Source organism: Silene latifolia, chromosome 7, assembly GCF_048544455.1.
Source record: "Silene latifolia isolate original U9 population chromosome 7, ASM4854445v1, whole genome shotgun sequence".
Classification (NCBI taxonomy): Eukaryota; Viridiplantae; Streptophyta; class Magnoliopsida; order Caryophyllales; family Caryophyllaceae; genus Silene; species Silene latifolia.
In genome coordinates, this window is record NC_133532.1 from 78,846,927 (window position 1) to 78,866,800 (window position 19,874).

The 19,874-nt window shown below is 38.7% G+C and overlaps 1 non-coding gene across 1 annotated transcript; it reads right to left on the reverse strand.

Moving 5' to 3' along the window:
* Window positions 1–19,559: 19,559 nt before the first annotated feature.
* On the reverse strand, window positions 19,560–19,666 carry LOC141593562 (small nucleolar RNA R71). Its single transcript, XR_012521637.1, has one exon. It is a non-coding gene; the product is annotated as a small nucleolar RNA R71 (small nucleolar RNA).
* Between the last annotated feature and the right edge of the window lie 208 nt (window positions 19,667–19,874).

Sequence of the window (19,874 nt, forward strand, 5' to 3'; positions counted from 1 at the left end):
TTATCCATCGTATCCATTTTTGTGCATGGTATAGAGGGGACGACCCTTCTTCTTGTCTAGGCAAGAGGGGGAATTCTGCGATCCTCCAGTGTTTCTAACACCATAGGGAGTCTACTCTTGACAAAAGCATTTAACAATTGAGGACAAAGGTACCCTAGCTTGACACAACTTGGAGGTGATTTATTGGTATCCTTCTAGGCTTAGTAGTTTGAAGAAACCATATCTATGAAGGAGTGTGTACCCTTGAATTGCTTCCCTTGTAGATAATTTCCGCCACTTAGATGAGGAAAGTGGCTATTCTTTTGTAGATGCATCCATTACTTGTTTTGTGTGCTTTAATGCTTGGATGTGTCGCCATTTTGGCAAGCCCCACCTTGCCTTGCAAGAAGGCATCCTACCTTATGGTTGTCTTGTTGTGAGTTGAAGGGGCGGAGTGAGACCCGCTAATTGTCTCAAATCGGTTATTTTAGTAGGTTAGTTTAAATAAACGTCTAGTTTTTGTCACCTCTTTACTCGGGATGAGTAAAGGTTCGGTTTGGGGATATTTGATGTGAACATTATTTGCGCACATTTAGTCCCCTAATTGAGCCTATTTTGCATACTATTATAACATTCCTTAGCCATTTTATCCGTCAAATGCTTCCTATTTTGCTTTCCTAGTGCATTTCGTATGTTTTGTAGGAAAGAAGGTAATTAGGCGGAAATTCCCGTCTTTAGTGCATATTTGGAAGCTTACTGATTATATTAGATGGACTAGTATGAAGAGAAGGCAAGAATGATGACCAATGATGTAGGAATAAAGAGTATATAGAAGGGTCATAAGGTTTAAAAGTAAGAATGACGAGAGGGAAGGCATTACAAGAAGAAATTGCTCGGAACCCAAATCAAGAGTTGCTCCTTTGGCTCTGAAAATATTCTAGATGGAACGGCGTCGAAAAATCAAGTGATCTAGGCTTTTGAATCACTCCAATAGGAGTCCGGATGAGAAAATGACGTCCGTTTTACAATCCGAGCTCAAGTGAAGCAGGATACAGCTCAACCCGCTCGGGTCAAATTCAACCCGCTCGGGTTGAAGCCCAGGACGCCTATATTTCGCTCGGGATGAGCGTTTTCCTGGACAGAAAGTCTTCCCTTGCTACGTGAACCACAAGACGCCCGTCTTCTCCTGAAGACGCCCGGGCAGCAGCTCCAGAAGACGCCCGTCTTCACCCCAAGACGCACGGGCACAGACCACCGAATCCGCCCGTCCCGTGCTAAAGATGCCCGGATTCTCTTACAGCAACTTTCGTCTTCTTCTTTCTCCATGAAAGATGCCCATCCTTCTAAAAAGACTAGCATTTCCCTGCTCTAAATTCAAAAGTGTAATTACTAATTTAGCCTTAGTTAACCTAATGAATCCCTACTATAAATACCCCATTTGTAATAATCAAGTTTTGGGGGATTAGAATCAAGTTTCCTTAGATTAAATCAAGCTTTCTTAGATTAGATTAGGAGTAGATTAGAATAGATTAATCTCAATCTTTCCACAAATCTCACATTAATCTCTCCTTAATTATCGTCCAAGTTTATTATTTCAAGTTCGTCACTTTTGGGTAATTGAAGATTATTGGGTTATTATTGGAGGATTGACAACCCTTCATCAATCAATCAAGTTTCTTCTATTATTCTTTGCTTTATTATTTAGATCATCTTAAGTTGGTATAATTCTTTTACCCTTTTACTCTTTATTGTTTATTTCCTCATTCTTTTATCATGTTTTCACTTGTTGTAATGATTGACACCATTAATGACATGTTCTCCATGATAATGAGTGAGTAGTTTCTTTAGCTAGGATTAATGGGTAATTAGGGAAAACCAACATGGGATTGATTCAGGCTTAATCTAATATGTTTTCATAATCAAATTGCTTGCTTGTTGTGATGTCAACTTTATGCACATGTTATGTTTGATGAAATGCTAAGCCTATGAATCCTTGCATTTTTACCATCTCTTATCTACTCAACTTGACTTGTAAGATATAAACCAACTCGAGTCTTGTTAGACCATGCATAGAAGTTGAATAGGAGGAAAGTAAGTCGACTTGTAGGTGTTGTACAATCTAATCGATTCGGCTCCGGGACCCAACTCTTCCTATGAACCGTAAGACATAAACCAACTCGGTTCCTCCACAACATTAATTGATTGCAACTTTGTAAACATGTTTGTATGATCAACACCATGAATCCCTATGACCCCATGATATCCTAGCACTTTTAATCAATTGTTTACATCTTCCCTTTCAATGCTTGTTTTACTCTATTGATTTTATTAGTTTAGAACACAACTACAAACCCAAACAAATTGTGACACTAGCATAAATTGAGATAGATAGACTTAGAACCCAAAGCACACCGTCCTATGGATCGACCTCGACTTACCGCTAATTAGTTGTTTGTTGAGTATTATAAATGTGTTTGATTGGATGTGACCCGACGACATCGCAACCACATCAGTAACACTAGACTTAGTCTAAGTGTATCATCCCTAACGGAGTTGCCAAACTGTGGACACAGCCACCCGCGCGTTGGTTTCGAGGCGGCGACACTTCTCCCATAGAACTCCGGCGCAAGGGCCAAAGCACATCATGGGCCGTTACCAATTTGAAAGGCATTGAAACCGGTGAAAAGTTTGACAAGCCTGCATTTGTGGAGTCGCCACCAATTTTTATGAAAAATTGGAACCATTCGAATACTTCTCGTCATGTCAAGACGTAAAGTAATGACATGAACACTAAGAAATTCGTTACCCTTAGCATTATATGTCTAGAATGACTCTCGTGATGCCAATGAACACGAATGCTCATAAAGATGTTGAGTAAGGGGTGAGGGTACGTATTAGGAAGCTCGTTTATTGATGTGACTCATATTTGCGCACATTTAGCCTCCTACTTGAACCTATTTTGCATATTATTATAGCGTCTCATAGCTATTTTACCCGTCAAATGCTTCCTATTTTGTTTTCCTACCGCTTTGTGTTTGATTTGTAGGAAAGGAGACAATTAGGCGGAAAATTCCCGTCTCTTGAGCTTATTTGGAAGGACATTGACGATCTTGGTTGAACGGGTATTGAAGGAAGGATAATAATTAAAGAGCAACATTGCAAGAAGTTTGCGAAGGGAAGGATTCTGAAGAGGGATCCGAGCGTCCAAAGAGCTAAGCCGCTCGTCCAAGAAGCCTGCAATCCGAGCATCCCGACTCATCAGCCGCCCGTCCCTCCATGCAAAAATCCGAGCTTCCTACCTCTTGGACGAGCGGACCACGGCGTCTTTAGCAAAGATGCCCATCTCTCCAAAATACTTGCGATTCCCTGCTTAGAACTTAGAATTGTTAATTACTAGTTTAGCCTTAGTTAACCTAATGAAGCATTACTATAAATACCCCATTTTGATGATAATCAAAGGGGGGTTCCACATAAAAAATCCTCTTAGAATATATTAGGAGTAGATTAGATTTGATTACTCTTTAATCTTTCCACAAATTTCACATTAATCTCTCCTTAATTATTGTTCAAGTTTGTTACTTTTGGGTGATTGAAGATTATTGGGTTATTATTGGAGGATTGATAACCCTTCATCAATCAATCAAGTTTTCTTCTTTTATTCTTTGCTTTATTATTTGGATCATCTCAAGTTTGGTATAATTCCTTTACTCTTTACCCTTTATTGTTTATTTCCTTAAGCTCTTATCATGTTCATACTTGTTGTAATGATTGACACCATTAATGACATGTTTTCCATGATAATGAGTGAGTAGTTTCCTTTAGCTAGGGTTAATGGGTAATTAAGGGAAACCAACATGGAAAATAATCATGCTTAATCTAATATGTTTCCATAATTAAATTGCTTGTTTGTTGTGATGTCAACCTATGCTCATGTTATGTTTGATGAAATGCCAAGCCTATGAATCCTTGCATTTTTAACCATCTCTTATCTACTCAACTTGACTTGTAAGATATAAACCAACTCGAGTCTTGTTGACTATGCATAGAAGTGATTAGGAGGAAAGTAAGTCGACTTGTAGGTGTTGTACAATCTAATCGATTCGGCTCCGGGACCCAACTCTTCCTAAGAACCGTAAGACATAAACCAACTCGGTTCCTTTACAACATTAATTGCTTGAAACTTTGAGAACATGTTTGTATGGTCCACTCCCATGAATCCCTTGTGAACCCATGACATCCTAGCACTCTTTAATACTTGTTTATGCTTCTATTTATTTTATTGCTTGCATTAGTTTAGACACAACTACAAACCCAAGCAAATTGTGACACTAGCATAAATTGAGATAGATAGACTTAGAACCCAAAGCACACCGTCCCACGGATCGACCTCGACTTACCGCTAACTAGTTGTTTGTTGAGTATTATAAATGTGTTTGATTGGGAGACCCGACGACTTCCACCCATCAAAATGGCGCCGTTGCCGGGGATGGTGCTATGTGATTAAGTCCTTACTTGTTTGTCTATTTTGATTTTGCTTCCACCTTGAGGAACTTGTTCCTCAAGGATTGTTCTTACCGTTTTTGTGTAGTTTCCATGCGTGTAGTTGTTTCCTTGTCTTAACTATAATGGCTCAAGACTTGACATATGGAGTATGTGGTGGATCTTTTGAGTATGACTATGGGTATGGGGAGTTTGAGAAGCAAGTCAACACAAACCTACCTTACTATTCGTACAATGAAAATCCTAACTACTACCCCAATTTTTCCCACCATATCCAATATCCACAAACAACCACCCACTCAATACCCAATTCATAATGACTTTCAATTGCCACAATACAACCACTTTCACACTTACCCACAACAAGGAGATGAACCCATTCAAAATGTGATACTCCAAATGATGGGAGATCAACAAAACTTCTTCAAACAAATGCTAGAAGAGAGCCAAAAGAGGGACAATGTTCTTCAAGGTATTGTTACCCAAGGTGAGGAATTGGAGATTCAAATTGCCCAAATGAAAGAATCCCAAGCAATCACTCCCCACCATTCTTTGGACATTGGTCATGAATGTGAACTTGAAGTAGTAGCCTTTGACATGGAAAATGAAGAGTGGGAAGAGTCAACCTCCTTGAGCTCTTGTGAATATGAAAGTGTGGTATTTGATGAAGAAGACATGAGGTTGAGTAAGCCAAGTACTCTTAGCCTTTGTGAGTATGAGGGTGTGTCTTTTGATGTGAACATTGGGATGTTGGAGAAAGAGTTGAATGAAGCCCCCATCTATGATTCTTATGAAGATAGCTATGATGATAAAATCGTTTTTTGCAAAAACTCATGGGATGAGGAAGCGGAAGTTTGTGAGGTTGCTCTCCTTGAGGAACCTATCCTTGAGAAGTTTGAGATATCTTATCATGAAGAAGAATGTCCCTTCCCTATTTTCTATGAAGACTACTTTACACCCACTATGGAACCTATGATTGTTGAAGACGACATGATGGACCTTCTTCAAAAGGTCAAAATATCATACAAAGGATATTTGATGGAAAAGCTCAAGAACAAACTTGCAAATGAAGCTACTTGTGGGAATTTGGCACCCACAACATCAACTCCAAGGGTACCCCATCATCATTGCTATGAGAATTCTCCTTCTACTCTTGAAGGATTGATAAATTCAAACGCTATCATCACCAAAATTGAAGAAGAAGGTAGTGAGTGGAAGTCTCCGGACAACCATGAACCATACTTCTTACCTTATAATGACAAGAATCATGGGCTAATTGGTTTAAAGCATCGTGAACATTCAAATGCCAAGAAGGGGAAGAAAACAAGAGTGAATGACAAATCCCCTTGGCCAAGCTTCGTCTTGAAGTTAAGCAAACCATACTTATGCTTATTTGGAGCTTGTTCACAAGCTTTTGATCTTATTTTAAGAGCCTTGATCTCTATGGACAAGAATCTCTACAATTTGAACTAGTTTGGTGGAGTCCTATCTCAAACCACCATTTGTAAGATAATGCTAGGACGTTTACCTTGTATAATATTGTACATTTTCGCATCTTTATTTACAATTTCTTACATGAGAGTAGTGAGAGAGAGTTTTCTTACATCCTTATTGAGCAAAATTTCAGAGAAATATAAGGAGGAATAGGAAAAGGGTGCAAGGGTATGATCTTGCAAAAAGAAAAGAAAGAAAAGTCTGAAAAGCAGCGGAAGACGCTCGTCCCGAGGCTTGGACGCTCGTCCTCAGCTTCTCTCCAGGTGGTGTTTAGTTCTGACACAAAATCCGAGTGGACTGTTGCCCAAGACGCTCGTCCAGAGAAAGACGCCCGTATTCTAAGTGGGACGCTCGTCCTGTAGGATACCTGAGGAAAATTTTGGGACTAAACTAGAATCCTAGCGGATTCCGAAAAAGACGCTCGTCCAATCTCAGCCGCTCATCCCAGAAAAAAGGCGCCCGTCTTTTGTTCCTCACAGAAGAAGCAGAATTCCTGTAAGGAAATCCGAGCGGATTTTTCATTCGACGCACGGACCACCTGAAGAAGACGCTCGTCCCGTACATGAAGATGCTCGGATTTCTGCATTTTCCTCGAATTATCCGCCCAGGCCCGACCCGAAGCCGCTCGTCCTACCCCTCTTTTCTATAAAAATACCCCCACCATCCCTCATTTCCTCATCTTATCTCAACAAAATCTACTCATCTTCATCTTCAAACACTCCCTTCTCAACAAAAACCAACCAACCCTAACTTTCCCAAATCAAAAATGATGAACCTCAAGGGAAAAGCCAAGAAACTTGTTGAAGCCGCTACCAAGAAACGCAAGGGCTCATCTTCTTCATCCCCTCAACAAATGATGGTACCAAGAAACTTTCATCCTGTGATAAGAGGAGGGGTAGAGCAACTTGAGTACTTTCCGGAGGTACTCTTCACATCCGATGAACACCGCCATAAGTTCGTCAAGTTGCTAGGTAAGCATTACGAACCGACTCAGTTTGTTGATACTAGGGTGTTAGAAATCCTACGTATAAGGTACCAGACCGAAATGTTCTTTGACGGTTTGGGGATTGGGAAATTATTACATGCCCATGAAGAGACGTACCTTAGCCTTACCTTGGAATTTTTGAGTAGCCTTCGTATTGTTTCGAACACAAGGGTCAATATTGGTATGGAGTTCCGGTTGTGCAACCTTGACCATAGCCTATCACTTGACCAATTTGCTCAAATTTTTGGTCTTGTTGTCCCAACAAACAACATCAACAAACCCTCCGATTTTGATGTGGACCTAGTATGGAAGGCTATTTCCGGGAGGGATTTCATTCACCAAAAACAATGCTACACCTTTGCTATTCAACACCCGGTGATTCGGATCACCGAATGTTTCGTGGCCGGCACAATTAATGGGAGATATGAGCAAGATAGGTGCACTCTCCTCGATTTGACATTCCTTGAGTCCTATCTAAATGTCCTGGGGACAAGGAGGTACAACTTCAATACCCCCCTTGAGATGCTTACGAGATTCTATGATTTCTCTCAAGGGAACTCCCAACTTAAGACCTTCATGATGGGAGGTCTAATTACTATCTTGGCAAACTACCTTTCTCCCGGGTTCAACACCCATGGGACTTATACACCTCTTGAGGGTAGTACTTTAATTGATGAGGACGCCGTCTTTAACCACCACCGGTGGTGTGCCTACACTCAAAATGGGAGTGTATAATGGTTCACAAAAGGGTTTTCCTCTATTGTTCTTTCGGGGTGGAATATACTTGGTACCGACCCAAGGTTGAGCCCATATTCACCTAGGCCGAGCTACCTTCTCGATATCCAAATCCTCGCCAACCCCCCTCAAAGAGAAGAGGTACCCCGCCAACCTCCACAACCTCGTGGGATACCGGCAAGGCCCATTCCCCCACCATCCTATGTGCCTATCCCACCATACCCTACTCCTCACACGCCATTCACACCACAAATCCCAGATGCTCCGGATGTGCATGACTTGATGAAACTTATGAAGAAGGTTGATCTCAGAGTACACGATAGGCGGGTCGATAACTACTTGGCCCTTTATCCTCAGTACTACCAAATGGCACAATAAGGGTATATCGACCCTAATGGCCCTCGACCATCTTGGGCTCAACCACATCTTTTGTTCCCTAATCAAGGGAACCAAGCCGGGAATTTTGATGGTCAAGGTTGAGGATACTCTGGTCAAGGAGGAGCGTATGACCAAGGAGGAAGTTCAAGTAGGTATGGCTACCACCAAGATGATGATGATGAGTGAGAGATGCCTATCTCACCACCTCTATTTGTATGATACTTTTCTCTCCCTCTTTCTTTTGTATAGTGCATTGCATTTAGTTTAGCCTTCACTTGCATTTGTATTATATTTCATATTGCATTCACATTAGTTAGTTCATATAGTATAGTTTCATTGTAATATATATCACATGATTCACGTAGATAGTTACATATAGACTTGAATTCATGCATAGTCACTAATGACCAATCCTATTCATTTCTACACTAGAGATAGTGTTTAAATCGGTTTGGGGAGGTTTGATCATAAGTGACTTAAGCACTAAGCATGCATAATTTAGTGTAGTTTAGATTGCATTCATCTGTTATATATGTCATATAGAATTGCATTTAGTTAGAGCATGCATTCATTCATATCATATCATTGCATTAGTACTTTAATTTCCATAAAACTTGAAAAATCCAAAAAAATGTATTTCTTTTTCATTCCTACTCCTACATGTACATTGAGGACAATGTCCAAAATAAAGTGGGGGATGAGAATTTATAATCCAAAAATGCATAAAAATTGAAAACAATTCGAAAAATCACAAAAATATGTCTTTTACTTTCATAAAAACAAAACCCAAAAAATTGAAAAACCCAAAAACATGTTCATTTCCTTTGTAGTGTAGACTTGTATATATTGTCTTGTATATATTGTGTTTGTTTATCTTTCTTCACATTAATTGACTACGCCACATCCGAGACATGAGGATATTGAAGACCGCATGGTATGATATTTCCAATCTTCTTTTTCCTCTTTATGTTAATGACTATGTGGCTTTATTTTGATTGATGCGGTATAAACAATGTGATTATAGGATTGCATTTAGAATATTTGGCATACTAGTTGGTAGAAGCATATGCATTAGGATGTATATATGTTAGTTGCATCATGGCATGTAGTTTGCATGTTAGAAAATTTTTGTGAAACCGTCTATTTGGGAAGCTTGACAAGTGCATATAGGCCCTAGTAGATGCTTTTTCTTCTTAAGACTTTGCTTGTTAGAATACTTGTAAAACACCATAGGATGTGTTATACTAGTATCCTTTGACCCATGGATTAAGGCCTAGTCAAGAGTACCTTGTGGTGTGATAACTCCTTGGCTACCGTTTATTCCAAGGTGACCCTTGAAACCATGCAACCATCATTCATCCATATTCTACCATATTTTCTCATCAAAGGGAATAGGCTCAAAAAAATTTCAAAAATTTGAGTTTAAGAAATGAAAAGAAAATAAAAAGTTTGCAATTGCATCAAAAGAAAAGAGGAGCAAAAATAGACTCCTAATGCTTCAAATATAAGGCACCCTCGTTACTAATTGGGGTGACTTTGAAAATGTTCAAAAGAAAATGCAAAAGTTGAAAAGTTGTCAAGTATTGAAAAGCCAAACATCAAAAGAAATGGCAAAAAGAAAGTGTTCTCAAATGTCAAATGCCACAAGAAATTGGGGGGAAAAACAACAACAAAAGCAAACTCCCACATGAAACTCAAATCCTATTGATCCCTTTATCCATCGTATCCATTTTTGTACATGGTAGAGAGGGGACGACCCTTCTTCTTGTCTAGGCAAGAGGGGGAATTCCGCGATCATCCAGTGTTTCTAACACTATAGGGAGTCTATTCTTGACAAAAGCATTTAACGATTGAGGACAAAGGTACCCTAGCTTGACACAACTTGGCAGTGATTTATTGGTATCTTTCTAGGCTTAGTAGTTTAAAGAAATTGCATCTATGAAGGAGTGTGTACCCTTGAATTGCTTCCCCTTTAGATAATTTCCGCCACTTAGATGAGGAAAGTGGCTATTCTTTTGTAGATGCATCCATTACTTGTTTTTGTGTGCTTTAATGCTTGTATGTGTCGCCATTTTAGCAAGACCCACCTTGCCTTGCAAGAAGGCATCCTACCTCATGGTTGTCTTGTTGTGAGTTGAAGGGGCGGAGTGAGACCCGCTAATTATCTCACATCGGCTATATTAGTAGGATAGTTTAAATAAAGGTCTAGTTTTTGTCACCTCTTTACTCGGGACGAGTAAAGGTTCGGTTTGAGGATATTTGATGTGACTCATATTTGCCCACATTTAGCCCCCTACTTGAACCTATTTTGCATATTATTATAGCGTCTCATAGCTATTTTACCCGTCAAATGCTTCCTATTTTGCTTTCCTACCGCTTTGTGTTTGATTTGTAGGAAAGGAGACAATTAGGCGGAAAATTCCCGTCTCTTGAGCTTATTTGGAAGGACATTGACGATCTTGGTTGAACGGGTATTGAAGGAAGGACAAGAACTAAAGAGCAACATTGCAAGAAGTTTGCAAAGGGAAAGATTCTGAAGAGGGATCCGAGCGTCCAAAGAGCTAAGCCGCTCGTCCAAGGAGCCCGCAATCCGAGCGTCCCGACTCATCAGCTGCCCGTCCCTCCATGCAAAAATCCGAGCGCCCTACCTCTTGGACGAGCGGACCACGGCGTCTTTAGCAAAGATGTCCATCTCTCCGAAATACTTGTGATTCCCTGCTTATAACTTAGAATTGTTAATTACTAGTTTAGCCTTAGTTAACCTAATGAAGCACTACTATAAATACCCCATTTTGATGATAATCAAAGGTGGCTTCCACATTAGAAAATCCTCTTAGAATAGATTAGCAGTAGATTAGATTAGATTACTCTTTAATCTTTTCACAAATTTCACATTAATCTCTCCTTAATTATTGTTCAAGTTTGTTACTTTTGGGTGATTGAAGATTATTGGGTTATTATTGGAGGATTGACAACCCTTCATCAATCAATCAAGTTCTCTTCTTTTATTCTTTGCTTATTATTTGGATCATCTCAAGTTTGGTATAATTCCTTTACTCTTTGCCCTTTATTGTTTATTTCCTTAAGCTCTTATCATGTTTATACTTGTTGTAATGATTGACACCATTAATGACATGTTTTCCATGATAATGAGTGGGTAGTTTCCTTTAGCTAGGGTTAATGGGTAATTAAGGGAAACCAACATGTGGAATAATCATGCTTAATTAATCTAATATGTTTCCATAATTAAATTGCTTGCTTATTGTGATGTCAACCTATGCACATGTTATGTTTGATGAAATGCCAAACCTATGAATCCTTGCATTTTTAACCATCTCTTATCTACTCAACTTGACTTGTAAGATATAAACCAACTCGAGTCTTGTTAGACCATGTATAGAAGTGATTAGGAGGAAATTAAGTCGACTTGTAGGTGTTGTACAATCTAATCGATTCGGCTCTGGGACCCAACTCTTCCTAAGAAGACATAAACCAACTCGGTTCCTTTACAACATTAATTGCTTGCAACTTTGAGAACATGTTTGTATGGTCCACTCCCATGAATCCCTTGTGAATCCATGACATCCTAGCACTCTTTAATACTTGTTTACGCTTCTATTTACTTTATTGCTTGCATTAGTTTAGACACAACTACAAACCCAAGCAAATTGTGACATTAGCATAAATTGAGATACATAGACTTAGAACCCAAAGCACACCGTCCCATGGATCAACCTCGATTTACCGCTAACTAGTTGTTTGTTGAGTATTATAAATATGTTTGATTGGGAGACCCGGCGACATCAACCCATCATTTATTTGAACACCTAATCCCGCCCACCTCGATAATGGCCTCTACTAATGATCAGGGAAGTTATTTATACTCGATATGTCGTCAGTTGTATGCATGCAATGCAACATCCATGGATTAATCCTTGCATGTGAAATTATACTAAGTCGTTGAACAAATAATTTAGCAATTAATGGTGGAAGTGAGAATTTAGATTAATTACATGTGAATATACCAGAGAAATAAATCATACAAGATAATATGAAATATTACAAATTACAAAGAAATAAATTACAAGTGACAAACGACCTTTGTCATAAACATGCCAAAAGATTAAAGGAACGAAACAAAAGAGATAAATGAAAATAAAAGAAATAAGGAATTTAAAAGAAATAGGAAATAAAATAAATTATAAAAATAAAAATAAAGAAATAAAAATAAAATAGAAAATAGAAAATATGGAAAATATGAATTATATGGAAAATATGAATTATGGAAAATATGTCGAATTATGGTGATAATAAGAATAATAGTTGATTAAAATCCTAATTAAAAAAGCTACGTCAAAACTAGAAGAGTTCAGAGGCAGGAGCCATCTCAGAACAGGCACAGCATAAACTGCGTCCTTTGAAAGAGGCGCATTAGTTTATGCGATTGTTCTCGAGTTGGATTCTGACTGTAAAAGTCAGACCCGCGGGTTAGCTATCGTTCGTTGGTTAATTTACATTGATATACGACTCAAGTGGAAGTGATTTAGCATGTTTATGTACAAAAGACAAATTCTAAAGAATCAATATGGAAGAATCGAACCTATAGAACCCGAGTTTGAATTAGAAGATGAAAACCCGCAAATATTGAATTATAAGGGATTTAAGCCGAAAAAAGGTTGAAAAGATTTATAAAAACTAATTTGAAAATCATTAGACGAAATAAGAAGAAAAAAACGAAGAAAGAAAATAAAAGGCAAAAGAAGCAAAAACCCGAGGAAGAAGAAGAAGAGCATCAGCAGACAGGCAACCTCTGGAAGAGACGCAGCAGATGCTGCGACTATTCCATTAGGCGCACCTGTTGGAGCATTTCTTCTAGGTCGTCTTTAGCCGCTGTTTTGAAAAATAGGTTTGAAAAGATAATTTTAAAAAAAAGCGGTTTTAAGCATGCTTATGACATAAATTCTAAAAAAAATTATACAAAAATAAAACAAGATAAAATTGGGATTTACACCCTCAAACTTACATGTTAGCGTCGCGAGATTTAACTAAAATCGGTTAGTGGTAACTCGACTCGATCTATGCAAGTATGAAAGTGCCCTTGAAAAAGGATTTTAAAAGATTAACTTATTGGTTTTAATGATTGTGTAGTGGTAAAATTGTTAAGTCTATGCAAACGTGACTAGTACCCACAATGATCTGGGATTACGTGGTCGCGTAGAGCTAGCACGTAGGCGTCGAAAAGCAAGAGCGTAGTCTTAGAATGCAACGAGAGAAGAGAAGGGGCGGACACTCGCGTGAAAAATATGTGAGGCGAAGGCTCTATTTATACTAATAACGAGGTAGGGTTTAGGAAAGGGATATGGAAGGAAAGATCCGGAACAACTGACTTAGGTCGAAACTCGGAAACTTGGACAAAAAGAAAGCCTTTTTTCCAACCAAGTCATCCACGTCAACTACATACTCTTAACATGAAATTCATTAAACATAATCTTAACATGAAATTCATATTCTTATGCAAACACTTACTTCACCTTTTTTCCAACCAAGTCATCCACTTCAACTACATACTTCATCCAACATATCCATCATGAAACAACAATAAACAAGTAGCAACCCCATGACACTCCATAGTTACCGGTTCAAAGTTGCAAGGGCAAGTTCGCGACGTTAAGACGTCTCCCAAACCTTTGCATTAGCTCCTAACAACTCCTACCCGGGTTCATTTTAACTTGACTCTCTACTTCCATTAGGTTCATTGGTTACATGTTCCAAAATCGTCGGCTCTCATACCACTTTGTAACACTCTCATACACCAAGGTGTCTTACCAAGACCACCCTAGCACATGGATATGCAACCATCTCGGTTTCCCGAGGTACAGTAATCAAAGGAGACAATAAAGAAACATACTTTAAGTTTAAAAGTTAAATGTGCGTACAACTTAAACCAAAACTGGAAATATAAAATACAATCGTCTCAAACTGGAATCCAAAACTGAAATAAAATTGTCATAACTAGCGGAAGACTAAAAGACTCGGACTAGTGATGACTCAATCCCCAGCTACATCCTGCGCATACTCCATAGAAATACCTGCTAATCAGCTGCTCACCATCCCCGAATGGATCACCACAGTTTTCAAAACATTTAAACGGGGTCAGTTACTGAATAATCAAGATAAGCAAACAACAACATCCACTTATATAAATACGTTCCTCTAACTCCAGTTCATCACCAATCACCTCACTACGTACTAAAGTGTATAGCCCTGCCAGAATACCCATCTCAACAGATATTCCACTCCGCCAGTGGGGACCGTAGAGCGAATAACCCATGTCCATTAATGTGCATATTCCTTTGTGACGGGAACCACAATGGACGAATCAAGGGCGTGAAGTCATTCCCGAAAATGAATCCACTCAGCCGAGGGCGCACCTCGCGAACCACATATAATTACAACCAAAACCACAATCCTAATATAGACATGCCAAATCCAAAGTAACAATAATAGTAATCATGCCAGTAAAACAATCACACCATCTTATACTTAATTATACAGTCAACTGAGTAGGGAAACCCTACCTGAGACGGAATCACCAACAACAATAGCAGCAGATCAAAAAGCTTCCTCTACGAAATCAGCTCCTATAACAATAATTATATAATTATAATCTACTACAACAATTAATCCCAAAAACCCCCAAATCATGCAATTAGGGTTTAACCAAAATTAACAAACTGAAATAAAAACAACATAGAAATCTTACCAAAACGATGACGATCACAAGGGTATAATGATCTCAGAAATCCGATAACCCTAGCCTTGATTTGATAGAAAAAGGAGGAGAGAATTGAACGTCGTTTTGTTTTCTTGTGAAAAGTTTAGAAAAGTAAAAGTAAAAGTGACAAAGATTGTCGATAGAAACATTAAATATCTCTCCACGTTTACTATCAAACCGGCCAAAAAGTCCGTAAAACCCGACTTACTCGATCGAGTACCTCCTATTCGATCGAGTTGCACCTACTCGATCGAGTACATTCAAAGGAGAATGTACTCCAGAATCCGTCAATGACTTACTCGACAGAGTAAGTCTTACTCGATAGAGTACCCAACAGCTCAAATATCTGAGATATTACATAAAATAACAAGGCAAAGAGTCAAAACAAGGGTTGTCTGTTTTTTAGGGTTAAGCAAGGGCCGAGTCATGTTTAGAAACTAGGAGAGCCATCGGAATCCGAGTCAGTAGAAGGGCTGGCCGTGGGATTACCATCGAGATTGTTCAAGCGATTCATGATAGATTTGAAGTGGAGGCGCATCTCTACCAGAAGACGAGTGGAAATACTCGTTAAGGCCGTATCAACCTCCTCACGAATTAACTGACGGTGGGAATCCATTGGCACCACGGATGAAGGCCCATGATTGACCACATAAAACCCCATTGTACCCATACCCGGAACTGATACAGACCTTGGCATAGAAGTGTGGGATTTATCTGTATGCATCCCTTTAATTTTAAGAACTATAACGAATTATAACATGATGAATACTTGTCATAAAATGAATTACATAAACAAAAAGGATAAAGAGATGAAAAATAACCTTCGGTCCTAGCAAATTCGGCCTAAGAACAATATCGCAATAATATTCGCCTATTAGTTACACCCAAGACGATATGAGAAATGCCCTTAACTTGTTGCTAGAATCGATCCCCAAATTTCAGTAAATTAAATTAGGGTTTATCGTTTTTGTGTTTTTAGATGAGAGGCAAAAATGGGAAAAAGAATTAGGTCATAAAATTCTACTCTCTCTTCCCTTTAACCGTGTATGAGAAGAGAAATAGGTTAGAATGTTTCTTCCTCTATTTCGGCCCATAATGCCGAAATAACAAGGAGTAATATCTCCTTATTTTCGGTTTTGGCAAAAATGTAAAAATGTGTTAAATATAAATTGTCATCTAGTGAGGATCGAACCCATAACCTCTTGGTTTGAGTACCCTCACTATTACCACTATGACACATTCATCTTGTTGATATTAAATATAACCGATTACATTTAATTACGAATTAACATATTAATTCGTCCAAGCTAACATTACATACATTTAATTAAATATAACTTATTATATTCAATTTACGAATTGACAGTTTATTCGTCTCAACTAATATTATTTAATCTTCATTAAATAATTGTCTCATCAACACATTGACTAAATGTTTAGTCATATAAGACATCAATGTGATTACATTTCCATAACCACATCTCCCAAACACAACCTTTAGGTGTGACCTTTAGGGACCAGTTGATCACCGCCATCTGTATGATAATAACGTCAAACTTTCTAGCAAGCCAACCGTTATTAGGTAATCGTTAATCAACTGATAAAATACGAAGTATACCCTTGTGAACCTGTAAGAGATTTACAAATGTTATCACACTAATTTGTGGAGGACACAAGCTCCAACAAACTCCCACTTGTCCTCACAAGTGTATGTGCGATAACCGATTCTCATATCCTAAAATTTCTCCCACTCAATGTAAAACAATTTGCAAAATCTGTATTCACAAAGGTCGTATTTTACAAGTGATCTGTATCAAGAGTGGTTTCCCCGACTATAGAGTAACTTAACTGATAAACGAATCATCATTTGAGCATGGCCATGCATTTCAGTTACAACTCCTCGAGTGGCCCTGAGAAATAACTATACCTGATAAGGGTTGGATATTTTCCTCAACTCAAATCCTGCAGATGTAAGCACGGTATGAAATGACCCAGAAAAAATCTACTTAGCCTCCGATTCAGCAGACCGTGAGAAAGAAACCAAAGTCACCCAAAACTCGCCTTAATCTCAAGAGACAGTCGATAGTCAAAAGAATCGACTCTAGGAACACAATGGATGTCCTATCCACGACCTGGCACCGAATGTTTTTAAACATTTAGGACTCCATTACGTTGTCACAAAAATTTTTCCTACGAGGTATCGTTATAATCTCGCATTTGTGATCGTGATTTGACCATAATTAGAGCACATTTAGTCCCCGAATTAGCCTTGTTCCCATGCTTTTTAATGCATATTTGGGTCATTTATTGTCTTTAGTCCTTTGTTTTACATATTCTTTGAGGTTTTGATCCCTTGGTAGGAAAGGAGTGCAAACCTTGCATTTTCATGGCAAAATGAGGCTAAATTGATTGAATTCAATGACCAAGCATCAAGGAGAGACAAGATTAGAAGGCATTTGTACATACTATAGTAGATGGGCAATGATGAGAAAAGATCCTTGCATCCCCGAGGAAATCCCCAAAGATTTTATGAAGAAAAAGGAAGAAAAGAAGAAGAAACAAGACTGCCCAGCAATCCGTGCATCTTCCCCAGAAGACGCCCGTCTCCACCACCACAATCCGTGCGTCTTCTCCCCATGATGCCCGGGCAAAAGACCTAGAAGACGCCCGTCTTCACCCTAAGACGCCCAGGCAGAGACCACCAAATCCGCCCGTCCCGTGCTAAAGACGCCCGGATTCCCAGGCAGACCCATTTCGTCTTCTTCAAGCTTCAAGGAAGGATACACATCTTTTTCTAGAGACCGGAGTCTCCCTAAAGACCGGAGTCTTTCCAAAAAGACCGGCGTTTCCTTAAGTAGGGACTTAATCGTCATTTAAGCCCTTAGTTAACCCTAATTCATCCACCTAATCCCCACTATAAATACCTCATTAGTCTAATTAGAAGAGCATGTTCTTCTTAGCAATCTTTAGTGTAGTTAATATCAATCAAAACTCTCTTTAATTTTGCAATCAACAATTAATCAAGTTTTAATACAAGTTTTATTTCCTTAATCCCTCTCTTGTTCATCCCTTATTTTGGGTAATTGAAGATTATTTGGGTTATTATTGGGAGATTGACAACCTCTCAATCAAGCATCAAGTACTTCTTTTATTCTTTGCTTTATTATTGGAATCATTAGTAGGTATAATTCTCTTAATCCCTCTTTAATTATTGTTAATCACTTTCATTTATTCATCATGTTTCACTTTGTTGATATGATTGACAACCTTGCTAGCATGTTCAACATGATAATGAGTGAGTAGTTACTAGCTAGGGTTAATGGGTAATTAGGGGAAACCAACATGGGGAATGATTCATGCTTAAATTAATATGCTTTCATAGTTTATTTGCTTGCTTGTTGTGATCTCAACTCATGCACATGTTATGTTTGATAAAATGTGAGCCTATGAATCCTTTCATTTTTTACCCATCTCCTATCTTTTCAATGAGACTTGTAAGACATAAACCAACTCGAGTCTCATTAGACCATGCATGTTGTTGAGTAGGGAAGACTAAGTCGACTTGTAGGTGTTATACAATCTAATCGATTCGGCTCCGGGACCCAAACTTTCCTAGGATTGTAAGATATAAACCAACTCGATCCATCACAACAATAATTGCTTGCTTATAATTTGAGAACATGTTTGTATGATCAATTCCCATGAATCCCCTATGACCCCATTACACCCTAGTGCCTTTTATCAATTGTTTACATCTCTTTTAATTCATCTTGCTTGTTTACTTTCATTGCTATTTAGTTTAGTGATCTTCTACATCAAACCCCAATTGTGACACCCCTAAGACACCACTAGTTGCAATAGAAATCTCATCTCAATTCCCGTCCCTTGGGATCCGACCTTTACTTGCCTCTTTACAAATTGTAGAGTTGTTTGTGAAGTTATAAATTGTGTTTTGGTCTAGGTGCTCCTAACGACAAGTAACCGAAAGATTTAGTAAATCCCGACCAAAAATGGCGCCGTTGCCGGGGACGGTGTTAACTTGATTTAGATTTTCTTATATTGTTATTAGTTGTGTCTTTCTTTGCCTTGGGGAAGTAAAACTCCTCAAGGTTTGTTCTAATTGTTTTCGAGTTGTTTGATATTTTGCATGTCTAGAAGGTCACAAGGTGACTTGTTACCCTTTGATCGTGAAATTGAAAGAACTTTGACAACCAATAGAAGACTTGCTAGGAGAACTTTGAGAGGTATTGGTGAGGTTGTAGATATTCAACCAAATACTATTGAGTTCATCAACCCTTTTGCAAGAGAAGGTGAGGAGAACCCAACACAAAATCAACCCACAATGCCTAAGTTTTCATCACATTCCGTACCCACCGAGGAGAACCTACCCAATGGTACTCCCACACCACAACATCTAACCGGAAATTTTATTGCCAAATCCGCATTTATCCAATTAGTCGAAAGAAGCCAATTTGGGGGGATGCCTAGTGAAGACCCTCATTCTCATATTGAGACTTTTTGTGACTATTGTGATGCGATTTCTCAAACCGGTGTAACTCAAGACCAATTCGATGGGTCTTATTTCCTTTTTCTCTAATTGGCACCGCGAAACAATGGTTGAAAGGCCTTGATAAGGCTACTCTCGGAATTGATTCTTGGAAAAAGTTGGCTCTAGCTTTCTACAAAAAGTTCTATCCACCGGAAAAGACTAACATGCTAAGAGCTCAAATCACGGGCTTTAAGCAAAGGAATGAAGAATCTTTGTATGAAGCTTGGGAGCGGTTTAAGGGAATTTGTCGCTCATGTCCTCACCATGGACTTAGCGAGTGGTTCTTGGTACAACAATTTTGGAACGGTCTTTATGAAGATTCAAGGAACATTCTCAACATGGGATCAAATGGAATGTTCACCGAAGTTGATGACAATAAAACTTGGAACAAAATTGAGGAAATGGCGGTCCATAACTCACAATATAGTAGACCTCGCAAGGCTATTAGAGGAGGAAAGCATGAAGTGGACTCCATTACT